Source organism: Neofelis nebulosa, chromosome 18 (assembly GCF_028018385.1).
Source record: "Neofelis nebulosa isolate mNeoNeb1 chromosome 18, mNeoNeb1.pri, whole genome shotgun sequence".
Lineage (NCBI taxonomy): Eukaryota > Metazoa > Chordata > Mammalia > Carnivora > Felidae > Neofelis > Neofelis nebulosa.
In genome coordinates, this window is record NC_080799.1 from 29012451 (window position 1) to 29025791 (window position 13341).

Below are 13341 nucleotides of genomic sequence, written 5' to 3' on the forward strand. Positions count from 1 at the left end.
TTTCTCCATCCTCTCACTTTCATTCTGTAGGTGTCTTCAGGTCTAAAATGGGTCACTTGTAGGCAGCATATAAATCTGCTTTGTTTTTTCATCCATTTTTACACCCTATGTCTTTTGATTGGAGCATTCATTCCATTTACATTCAAAGTAATTATTGATATGTATGTATGTATTGCCATTTTATTACCTGTTTTGTTGTGGTTTCTCGTGTTTTTCTCGATCCTTTGTCTTTCTCTCTTTCATGTTTTGCTGATTTTCTTTAGTGATATATCTTGATTTATTCTTTGCATATTTATGAGTGGTTTTAGATATATGGTTACCATTAAGTTTTCGCATAATTTCTTTGTGTTTAGTAGTTTGTCTTAAGTTGATGGTCATTTACCTTTGAACCCATTATTTTCTCCTCCCTATGTTTTGGTACATGTTATATTTTATATCCATTTTTGTGAGTTCCTTGACTGATTTTTTACAGAAATATTCATTTTTACTGGATTTGTGTTTTCTACCTCTCTATTGTCACTTTTGGTCTCTCCACTCAAAGAATCCCTCTTAATATTTCTTGCTGGACTGATTTAGTAGTACAAACTCCTTTAGTTTTTGCTTAGGAAACTCTTGGTCTCCTATTCTGAATGATAGCCTTACTGGATAGAGTATTCTTTGCTGCTGACTTTTCTATCTAGCACTTTGAATATGTCATGTCACTCACTTCTGGCTTGCCAAGATTCTGTTGACAAATCTGTAGCTGTCCGTTGGTGGCTAGTGTCTATGCACCAGGGCAGCCAGGGGCTCAAGGCTATTCACAGAGTGTGCTGGTGGCTGGGGACACATGGCTGGGTGAGACATATGAGGGCAGCAGGGGGTGCACAGCTCGGTGCAGTGCAGATGTGCACAGCGTGCAGTGGCAACTTTGCATGCAGCAGACCAGACCGGGTGCCCATGTGGATTTAACAAAGTTTGTCCTGAGCCCAGGGCTGAGGCCAGCAGCCTCGGAGTGAGTGAGTCCCCCAGAGAACTCTTGGGATTGGCACACTGCTAGTGGGTTCAGTAGCAAGTGTCTGTGCAGCCCAACCCATGGTAGGTGCTTCTGTGTTTATTGGTTGGGGGCAGGGGAAGAATGATGCCTGTGAGCATCCCTCTTTTCTGGAGAAGTCCCCCAACCACTCAGAAATCAGCATGAACATATCTGTCTCCTGTTGCCTCTGGCATTGTGTAAACTACCATGTTTACATTGCCTCTCTACACAGGCAAGGACCTGGCTATCACTCATCCTCCTGGATCACCCAGTGCTGAGTCAGCTGACCACCAAAGCTCCAGGATCCAAGCTCAAGGAATTCAGCCCCTCTGGTAGGGGATTAGTCTTCCTTGTGTGAGCTCCCTGGTGTGAGGACTCAGTTTCTCTGCCCTCTCTTCAGGCATTCGTCCTCCACCTTTCTGACCTTCTTAACCTTTCAGATGCAGCGTCTCACTATTTATTGTGGAGTTTGTTCTGCCAGTGTTTGGATCGCTCTCTGGTTTATGGACTTGGATGTGGATGTTATGTAGTTGAAAACATGGGACAGGGTGAGCTCAGGGTCCTCCTACTCTGCTACTATTAATTTTTTAAACGTCTTATTTATTTATTTATTTATTTTTTTAATTTTTTTTTTGATTTTTGAGACATGGTCAGAGAGACTCATATCACCCATGGACTTCAGGATTAGAAAGGAATTTTCCCACAGTTTTTTCTAGTATTTTATGTTTTGAAACTGTCTTTAATGAGGCTTAATTTACATATAACAAATAGCTTCAAATTAAAGGGTATATTTTGGTGAGACTTGATCTCATGGGTATAGCACCATGAAATCTCTCTAACCCTTAAATCACTACTGATTTAGTAGTACAAACTCCTTTGGATTCCTTTGTGTCCAACGTTAATGTTTATTTTGAGGAAACGACTACATTTTTTTATGTTTTCAGGTATTGCCCAGGTGTCTGAATGCTTGCTTTGGGATACCTCCTTTTCTGATAGTCTACATTCCTGTAAGTACTGCATTCGGTCTACCGTTGGGCTTTATCTTGTGTTGTATCTCTGTGTCTCTTCACATAATTTTGTTGCACTACTTTAATGATGAGGGCTTCATAATTGGATTTTCACTAAATGGTATGAGCTGCAGTTCCAATGATGACAGAAAGCATGGGCTTCTTGTGTTAGGTATTCAAGAGCAAGGCAGATATCCTGGGCACTTGAGCTGAGAATGTCACTCTGTCTTTTTGCCAGTCCTCTTCCCCACCCTTGGAGACAAGAATCCCCTTTTGTTCACACAGAAATGTAGCTGAAGTCGGTATAAAAGTTCCCTTCTTTTCTCTTCTTTGTCTCTCAAACTCCCTGTCCCTACCTTCTGCCTTTCCCTAACTCAATCCCCCAGGTCCACTGATCCATTCCAGCCATGATCAGGGTGTCCTCCAGCTGCTGGCCTCTGCCCTGGCCATCCCTCAGTGAGGAATCTGCAGGAGGATTATGGAGTTCACGGGACTGATCAAGAAATCTCTGCTCTTCAGAGCCCTCCTACACATGGTGCCGTATGGGGAGAGCTGGCACCCTGGGCGAGGGTCCGACTCCATGTGTGGCCTCCTCACTCCTCTCCCACAGTCACTGCTGGTCCCTCATCCTTACCCACCATTAGAAATCAGCCATATGCTAGGGAAAGATACCTGTCTATTTGACCATGAGGCACCAGGGAGTCAGTACATATTTCCACAATAAATGAGCATAAGCACCTCCATAAATCTAGATATAGGAAGTTCCCACCACCCCAGAAAACCCTCTCGGGCTCCCCACACAAAGGGTGATCTTGCTACTATCCACCATCACTGGCATTTTTGCCAATTTGTTACCTGTGTGTACAAGAACCCCACTGTGTGCACTGATGGAGAGTGACAGTAGGTCCTCCTAGAAGCGGATGCTGACAGAGACAGAACGGTGAAAGGTGTATTAGGGGACACTAGGAAGGACAAAGTGGAGGGGGCAGGATGGGTAGGGAAAGCATTCAGGCAGAAATGACACTTTTTTTAAATATATAATCACCATAGTCTGTCACCTTGCACAGTCCTCTTCAAATTTCAAAATAGTTGTCCCATAAGGCAGTGAGATTTAAGAGATTTTGGTTTATTTCCCTACAGTCTTATGTTTTCCTACATGCATTCTGTCTTCTGTAGTTCATCTGTGGCCTCAGATGAACATTTTAGTGTGAGGCTGCATCTGTGAGTCTATATGTAATGGAAAATGATTGTCTTCAGATCTCTGAATATACACATTCTCATAATTTTCTTTTCTTTGGTAGGTCCTGGATTTTAATAGAAGTCCCTGGGCTGAGGTGTTAACAGTCTTCATTTAATGAATTTCCATGAACATCTTTTTTTTTTTTTTGATGATCATTGTGTGGAGATATCATCTTAATTGAAACTGTGAGAAGGGTGAGTGGACACTTCCCAGACATTTTGCAGATGCTTTATGTATTTAATGTCTTCTTCTCATCATGTTGTTCAAAACAAATATTTTTTCACAGATGACACAGCTGAGGTTCTGTGTAGGGGCCACTGAGAACTGGTATTAGGGCTGAGCCAGCAAGAACACAGGCAAAGCCTCAGAATATTGTGAGAGAAATTTGAGGAGATGGAAAGCTATGGTCCGGGTGATGACAGGGGTGCAGCAGGGGTGGCTTCTGGCCAACCCTCAACTGTAGGTTGACCCAGGGTGAAGGCCAGTGCAGGCACTCAGCTGATCTAGATCCTGTCTCCCCTTTATTGTCATTGAGGGATATGAACTTGGGCAGACAAGCATTTCCATAAGACCAAGTTAAATTTCCCATATCTCCAGGGCAATTTTCCCACAAAGTCCAGAAAACCCAGGGAGACAGCAATCTTTTTAGATAATTACCAAGGTTCACTTTGGCAACACTGACATTTCAGTGATGAACACTGCATTGTGCACTGAGAATGATCCCACATAGCAGGTCTGTTTGGACCCCATGCTCCCTGCTCAGGCTGTGCCCAGGAATGACCTCCAACTGCATCTCACTGACCCCAGCACCCTCCCCTCTGCACCTCCTCAAACTCTGCTTTCTATTCACAATTTCCCTTGTATTACCTATTTCTGCACTGGATCCTTCACTGATGCTTCCATTATGCTGATCACAAGGTCTGTGTCCCTTAATGCACGTATCCCTCTTTCACAAAGGACGCGTGAGCACTAAATTTAGTGGTGCACCCCATTCTTTACAGAACCCAAAACATTGTGTCTCCAAAATGCACACTAGTACTGCTGATATGTCTGCCTTTGTGTAGAAATCTTCTTTCTTTTTGACAAGAGAAACCTATAGCTCACTACATTACAGGGAAATGACATAGCCCATTATATGTATGTCCTTGGAAACTTGAGATATGTTACAATGTCCTCAGCCACGTTTGGAGTTGGATTGCCAAGACTCAGAACCATCATTACATCATTCCCACCAAGTCTTTCACGAAGAAGATGCATGTGCTTTACCAGTCACTCATCCAGGTCAGGTCATCTTACCAAGTGGAGTAGGTGGAGGAGAGGGAGGTGGCCCCCAGCCCTTGGCTGGTGATGAAGGGTGGTCCATGTGGTAGGGCCTGCAAGGCGATCCAGGGACAGGACCAGGCCCTCTTGCATACATAATGGCCTGCAGAACAGAAATGAATGCTGTGTTCATAGGACAGAACACAGCGCCAAAAGCAGAAACCCAAAGCAGCGTTCATCTTCTGCGAGCTTCCCCACCACAAGGTTCCAAGAGGGCAGCATCAGTGCCAAAATCTCTAACCATACTTTGGGTTCTGCTTACAGCCTTGGGGTAAGGAATGGATGTTATTGGGATAAACTAGTGTCCCCACATGTCTGGAAATGTAGAAATAGCAAGGGTTCTTTTCCTAGAAGACTGATGGACTTAATACCAAATTAACAAAGTAGCATATTCCAGTTAGGAAGGCATCTAAGTCCGGGATCACCCTCTATCCCTCGTCCCCCTCCACCACAGGAGCTGCTTATTTGTATGTTAAGAACAGACAAAGTGAGAAGGAATGACAATCCCAGTCTCCACACATGGAATCATAGCCCTTGTGGCTCAAAGCTCTGCCTCTAAGCCCCTGCCTGTTCCCTATCTGCTTCTCTCCTGACAATGGGGTCTTCTCTCTGGAAGTGCTGTCCATGGACACAGAGACACATGGGGTGATGGGAGTCCTGAGGTCCTGCAGAGGACCTGGAAAAGCATGTTCTTAGAGAAACAGGTAACCTATACATGTTAGTTGGGTTCAGCTAATTTTTTTTTAATTCAGAGGTACTTCTCAGCTTAAGTACAGTACAATTTGCAGGGTAATTGTCTCCTCTGGAAAAATGAGGTGAAATTCTAAGTAACAAAATGCACTTTATTTCTGGTGTAAATTTCTGTGTTTTAGCTGTACCTGTGACAAAGGACACAAAAGAACCTGCTTATGTGAACACAAATGAAGGACACAGTGGGGACTTGCCATACAGGTAATTTTGGATTTTTTTTCTTCACAAGTTTCAGTGCATGTTTTCTACAACAAATATGTCACCTCCTATATAGTTCAGAGTATTTATACCCAGGACACACCTGAAGGAATTCTGGACAGCATGTTTACCAAAAAACTATTGAATGTTGATGGGTATGAAATTTACTTTGTTTAAGACCACTCTAAATGACACATACAAAAATGTAAGTTGGAGTGAAGGCTGTTCGCCATTTCAAATTTTAAGGATATCCACAGATTTTTCTGAATACATTAAAACCCTTGATAGAAACAGGAAAGGAAGAAACAGCAAGAGCAATGATTCCACACTGAGGAGGTCCAGAAAAAATGACACAAGCTAGAAGACTTCCAAGTGGAGTGTGGTATCATCCTCCTTGATTTATTCCAGGAACACATCGGAAAAGCCCTAAGGTCCTTACCCCTAAGCACGGTTAGCTTCTAAAGTTACCACAAAGCAATTCCAGGTGGAAAACAGGGAAGGCTGTGGACTTCTGGGTAAAGGCTGTGCATTTGGAAAATTAAAAAAAAAAAACAAGCAGACATATGATATGACCCACAAACTAGAGACAATGGCAGGAGTGCGTGCTATACAAAAAGATGTGGGTGTCCCAAAAGACTTAAAACTGAAAATGGCGATAACATTTACCTTGTGCGTCTTGGCAGTTTTGGTAGAGTCAGTGTTGTTGTCACTCTCGGGAGTGACACCTGCTTCTGGATCTGCTAAAGGCCCTAGAAGGGATGGAGGCTTATTCTGATTTGAGTAGACTGGAGGTTTAAAAACGAACGAACAAACAAAAAATCCCCTCATTCCTCAGACAACTTAAACTCTTTGGCCCAGTCAGATTGCAAATCACATGCAGAGAGTATCCTGCATGCCTCAGGTGATCCCCAAGAAGAACTTATCCCTTATAACTTAATGAAGACTCCTAAAAGCCCTGATTCAGATGACAACTATGGATGTCTGGGGAGCGCGACTAGATGGATATGTTTGGCTGAGCCTCATGCCTCACAGACCCCAGCACGTGGACTGTGTGCAGAGCATTTCTGCATACAGCCCCATTCCTTCTCCACAAGAGACACCTGTACCAATACATGGTGGGGGAAATGACAAAGATGATATGTCAATCATGAGACACTTGAGGAATGTGGTAATGGCCGCAGACACATTTCCCTTGCATTGCAATGATCTGTGGTACCAACTCTGCACCTTGACCAAAGACCCAACAAAAATAAGATGAGTGTACTTCACAAGTCAACTCATAAACTGTTCCGATCATCTTACCAAGTGTTGCAGGTGGAGGGGTTCAGGGGATCGACAGGGCCACTAAGCTTCAGGAGGTGGATGTGCCTAATAGTCCATGGGGCTACCTCTAGGGTAGGACATGCAGAATCTTCCAGTTAATGGAGGAGGTCTCCATGGACCCATGCTGCCCTGCAGAACAGAAGTGACAGTTATGTGCATATGCCAGAGAAGAAAACCAGTACCTAAAGCAGCTGAAACCCAGAGAAGAAGGTGTCAGCACCTGCCACCTTCTCTGCCACCAAGATCCAGGAGCGTAGCATCAGTACCTGAAAACTTTATCCCTACCACTGGGTACCACCTACAGCTTGGGGTGGTAGATGCAAGAAGTTAAACTACTGTTATCACACATGACTGTCCTGTCTGCAAAAGTAAAATGGCAAGGGTCCCATCCTGGAGGACTAACAGAAGTAATTACAGACTAATGAAGTAGCATTCTCCAGACAGGCAGCCATTATGTCCAGATTCACCCTGTATCCCTCCTCTATGGTAATTCCAGTGCTGTTTTTTGTATATTAAGAACACAAAACAATGAGTTTAAATAAATGGCTCATATTCTGCTCATGGAATCACAGCCACTCCTGGGGAAAAGTTCGGCAGCCAGCCCTTCAATTTGCCCCCTCTGCTCCTCTCCCTGAGAAAGGGGTCTTCCCTCTTGAAGTATTGTCAAAGGCCTCTGAGACCTATGAGGAGTGGAGGATGCCTGGAATCTTGCAGGGGAATGAGAGTCTTCTGTGAGGAGCAAGTTACTTGTGAATGACTACAAAGCTCAGATTTGTTCATCTTAATTCATAGGGAATTCTGATTTTAAGCATTACTATAGGGCACAGAGTAATTATGTCCAACAGAAAAAAGAGGTAGAAATTCACATAACAGATTTATTGCAAATGTGTTTTGATTTCTAGTATGACTGCATCAGCTCTAACAGTGACCGGGGACACAACCAGAAAGTGCTCATATGAACACAGTCAAAGGACACAACGTTCAGACTTTTTACCTAAGGTATAGCTGGAAGGATTCCAGACAACTCATTTACCAACAAAGACAGGAAGTTGATGAGTGATGACATTGACTTTGTCTAAGACCACTCTAAATTGCATAGGGCACAAAATATAAAGTTGTAGTAGTAACAATGTTGTTTTGCACTTTTGAATTTTAAACAATATGGCAGACTTTCTAACAGGTTAATCTGGCCGGAATCAAGAAAGAAAGACACAGCAGCCACACTGTTCCCACAGAGTTGAGGTCTGAAAGGGGTCACCCAGGCCAGGAGACTTCTGTTTGGAGTGTGGGGTCATCCTCCTCTGGTAATTTCCAGAAACACATGGAAAAGCCTTAAGGTACTCAGCCTCTAAGCACTTTGGGCTTCTAAACTTACCATAAAAAAGATGAAAGTAGAGAAGCTGTAGCTCCTGGGATAAGAGTGTGCATTTGGAAAACAAATAACAAGCAGACATATCACACAAGGCCAGGAAAGCGTCTGTACAGAAAGATGAGGGTTTCCCAAAAGAGTTACAATGGAGAATGGCCCTGGCACTTACCTGTCCTTGTCCTCATTCTTGGTACAGTCACAACTGCTGTAACTCACAGAGGTTGCACCAGTTTCTGAATCTGCTAAAGGCCCTCCCTAGAAGGGATAGAGGTTTATTCTGATTTTAGTGGACTGTGCGGAATTAAGTCCTCATCTCATTCCTCACATATCTTAAACTTTTCCCTACACTCAGGTCCCTGACCAGAGGCAGGGGGCATCCCACGTGCCTCTGGTGACCCCCAAGAATAAGGGGGAGAACCATCCCCTCACCTTAATGCAGACCCCATGGTGCCCTGGTTCATGTTTTTCATAATTAATCAAATAACTGTGGACAGGTCAGGATCAACTAGTAATTTAGAATTCATCAGTAAAACAGAAATTTCTCAGTTTACATCATGGGAAATCACTATTTCATTACAGATTAAGAATAAATATGAGGATGCCTGAGTGGCTCATTCGGTTAAGCATCCAACTCTTGATTTCCGCTCAGCTCATGATCTCACAGCTTTTGAGTTTGGGCCCAGGATTGGGCTCCTCACTGACAGAGTGGAGCCTGCTTGGGATTCTCTCTCTCTATCCCTCCCAAACACACACACTCTCTATCTCAAAATAAATAAATTTAATAAAAATGAGAATACTGATTTGGTGTATATCATCAGTGAATCCTGAAGATGGGTAAGTTTCTTTAGGTTCCATGTGGATTGTTCAATCTTTCCACTTATGTATAAGGTGCCTTCCACATGTGAACAGTTATTATATAACTATTTCTGAATAGAAATGTATTTAGACTAATATACTAATCATAAAGTGAAAACTATGGGAATTTAGCAGTGATGCTGCAGACTTGCACTGATAACATCAGAGTACTAAGCTATATGGAACTTGAATTTAGGAATGTAGGGCTATGGTTCACAAGAAAATAAAAATAAAGAATGTTAAAAATATCAAATAAATAAGGTCTTCACATTGAGTCAAGGTGGGAAAGGGGGATTAGGCCCATGTCCTGTCACCCCTCCAGGCTCATCACTTTATAGAGGGGAATGCTGGAGGAGGTGGGAGGGTCACAGGGGAGGGACATGAGCTCCACCAATCACAGGGACAGGTGCCCCACTGTCTGAGACACAGAGAACACCCTTCTGTCACCCCTTCAGACCACCTTCTGTACTTAGTGCTTGTGATTCTTTTCAGGCCACACGATGATCACCCACAGGAACAGGCTGCACGGCAGTCTTCCAGGCACTGGTTTCTGCCTCGGGCATCCCACAGGCAGCCTCTTTCCTTCCATCACATCCAGTCTTGGATAAAGAAAAAGAATGGACTTCTATAAGAGTTGCAACACCACGTACTCTACTAGATAACAGCACAGGCATCATCCCTGGAAACATCCATAAAAACACAAGTCAAACTACCATACCTGTATTTCAAGTAGGTGACCTCCCTGCTCTGCTCTGTCATCTCCCTCTCCCAGACTTGAATCTTGATATGGGGGAGAAAAACATACCCACCTTCAGTTGTGCCAGACTGTGCACCAAAGAGAGGAGGAAAAAAGAAAACACCCAGTTGTCCTGAGCATTCTTCTCATACACTGCGATCTGAAAAAGCCAACAATGAAAAGCCCATGTTTAGGGATTCCAAGGGCCACTACACTCACCCGCATGAGGTGCTAAGGATTCAATACATCAGGCAGAACTCAGGTTCCCTGATGTCTGAAGGTGAGCTCTGCCTGTTGCAGCTGTTCTCTTGTTTGTTCAATTTGTTGCCTGTGAGTTACAATTGCTTTCATCAAATAAGGCCTGATATTGGTTAGGATTAGACATAATCTGTCCATGTTTCCATCAGCCTCATATCTGTCCCCTGATATAATTTATTCTTACACATGAAACACTCTTTACATGGTTATAAATGTACAGTAGCATCAAAGCTATTGTTCCATCCTTTCCTTACTCATTATTCCATGCCCATAGGGTTCAGAGTTCATAGAATTCCTTCCCATTTTCAATCTCTTCCTAATTCATCACATGACAAGTGTCTTTCATCATAAAGCTCTATTCTTTAACTTATATCGTCACCATGTTTCCTAGGGTTGCAAAGACCAGGGCCATTAAATGTCACCACCATGTTGATGGGTATGACACATCCTACGACACACTGCTTTCCTATAGATTATGACACTTGACACCAACCCCCCAGGAACATTAGCATTGATGTAATTTCTATACAGTCTGGCCATTGCTTGAGATCCACAAATGTTTAGAAACGTAATTGTTTTGTTCTTTCTAAAACTTACCTTTTTTTTAGTCTGCTAATACTCTATGCCTATGTCCTCTGAATTTGTGTTTATATTACTATGTTGGGTCTAAACATTGTAAAAAGGTTAAAAACAAAAAATGAGCAGAGCTTTCATGAGCTGCTGGTAATTAGTAGCTGAACTCACTTGTACTTGTTTTCTTCTGTAGTTTTTTTCAAATTTTCCCTGCAGCTGCCAGCTGATTCTTCTTTGCCGCCAGTCCACACTGTGTCATTTTAAGCTTCCTAAGATAGGAAAAATATATACATAGTCCAGGAGCCAAGGTCCAGAAATTCTGCCTTTTTACCCCCCAGCACTCTTGAAGGCAAATATCCCTTTCCCCATCTCTCCCGTAAATGCACAGACTGACAACACAATCAGAGAAATGAAGTGAACACCCCATTTAAGTTAAAGAAAATTCAACGTCTGTCTGCTGCCATGTCTTTGCTATCAGAACTGTCTTTCTAGTTCTCTGCTTCTACTCCTTCATCATAAAGTCATCAAATAACGTTGCACTCTGTGCCTTCCAAGAGTTGGTCTTTTGTTTGAGATGGTGAAGCCTCATTTCAGCAATGTCACAAACTATGACCAACTGTACCCATTAGGATGAAGCAAGAGATCATCACTAGTCTTATACCTCCATGTGGAGCCCTGATTCTCAGTCCAAAAGTTGTACCCTGACACAATCACCCTGAAAGAGACCTTCCAGGATATGGCTTCACCAGCATTGCAGCTCACTCCCTGACATTGCTAGGGGTTAGGAGTACAACCCCTGCCTCCACCTTCATATATCTTGGTGGAGGAAAAGGCCAATCTTAGAGCAGCAATGTCTCCTGAAGTATAACCTGATATGAACTGTCATATAGTCTGGGTTTATATATAGTCTGTTTCCTGGAGAGGAAACAGATTTCAGATGGAAAACTATCAACTTCATACAGTCAATCTACTTTAACAAGACATTCCATTGATAGTGAAGACAGCAAAGGGAAATGCCTTAAAAGGCTGGTTTGCCATGTTACCATCAGACTATTTTGTTTGTGTAGTTGATTTAAAGGGTTTCTACTTGGCACTCGATGTACTCAAGAATCACATGCAAAACTGAAAGTCTCTTAGAAACTGACACAAAAGCCCTAGACAGAGAAAGGCACATGCATTTCCTTCTGGCCTCTGAGGCAGTCCTTCAGCAAATGCTTTCTGGAGTGGTTGTAATATAGTGGCTCTGTTGTAAGGGAGTGAAGGAAGAAAGGTGGTCAGGGCTCTGTACCCACTCCCAAAAAGAGCTTACAAATTAATAAAAACAAGATGCCAATGAGACAGAGCATCCCTCACCTCAGGTGTGGGAAGGAATAACACACAGCCGAGTCTCCAGGGAAGAGAACGAAGAGCTCATTTCCCATTATGAATGAGGGACTCTAAAGGCCCCGATCTCTGCCTGAGAATGAATGGAAATACTGTACAAAGGAGGAAATATGTGAATGAATGCACCAAATTTCTATCAACCTCATGAAGACACACAAGACCAAGATAGAGAAGAAGGAAGCCCATGACAAAGCCAGCCTGGCAGTTGGAGCCAATCTCCCTAGGTTTCATCAATGATTTGGGAGGCTTACAAATGAACTGCATTGAAGCTGAACAACTTTAGGGGCATAGACTTAGAATGAAACACGTGTAGTTCAGGGTCGGCCAGCAAAGATGAGCCCTAGTGAAGCTGCAGGCTTTGGTCAAGACCCAGAAGAGTTACACTTAAAAATCAGGGGACAGGAAATAACTAGGCTTTCTTAGGGACTGGGCCTGTAGTGAACAATCTCACTGGCAGAATGGATGCAGGGATCCAGTACTGCTGGCGCCCCTACCCACTTTCCAGGAAGAAGTTACTGTTGTTTCTGCAGCAAGATAATTCCATTTTTTCCCTCTACACTTTTGACCCATGTCTGGTCCTGAACAAAAATGACCTAATTGATGACAAAACAACGTGATGGGATTGAAACCTATAGGACAATGTAGATGGATCCAGAGCAGATCCAGGTATCAATGTTATTAATGCTGGTACCTTCCCTCTTCTGCCCCAAATACATGACACAATGTGTGACAAGCACTCAGGACAGAAAGGAAAATGCAGGTTACAGAAAGCAAGGTAGGAAGGGAAGGCACAATTCTACTGAATGCATTTGGCAAAAAGACTCTGGACCCAGTTCCAAAACAAGTATCTCTACTGGCTGCCACATTCATTCATACAACGGTACTTATGACAGTTATCACATGATCATCTTACTCTTCTGTAGCCACTTTTGTCCATAGAATTCTTCAAGGATGCCTGCTTTCTCCTTCAGCTGTTTGACTTTTGCTTCCTTGGTTGCTTTCACAGACCTCAACACATTACACTTGTCTTCCAGGGCCTTTTTATTTTCTGTAAAAAAAAAATGGGTTTTCTTTGTAAGTGTGTACATGACCTGAGTCTTGATTTTGGTGTGACAAAAAAAGGGCAAGAACCATGACGGCAGGAAGCTATTCTTTCCCTTCCCAATGCAAAGTCATTGTCATCATATGGGGATTTCTCCCCAACAGACAATATACCTTCCAGTTGACAGTTACTGGACCTAAAGGCTCTTAGCTCTACATCATCAAATTCACCATTTGCATCTTTTGGTTAAGACATAGATGAGAAAAGACTTTCAA

General features: G+C 43.1%; 1 long non-coding RNA gene across 1 annotated transcript; it reads left to right on the forward strand.

The window, feature by feature from the left end:
• The first annotated feature begins 3350 nt into the window (after positions 1-3350).
• LOC131500638 (uncharacterized) lies at positions 3351-12946 on the forward strand. Its single transcript, XR_009256395.1, has 3 exons — positions 3351-3453; positions 5452-5530; positions 9567-12946. It is a non-coding gene; the product is annotated as an uncharacterized LOC131500638 (long non-coding RNA).
• Positions 12947-13341: the final 395 nt, after the last annotated feature.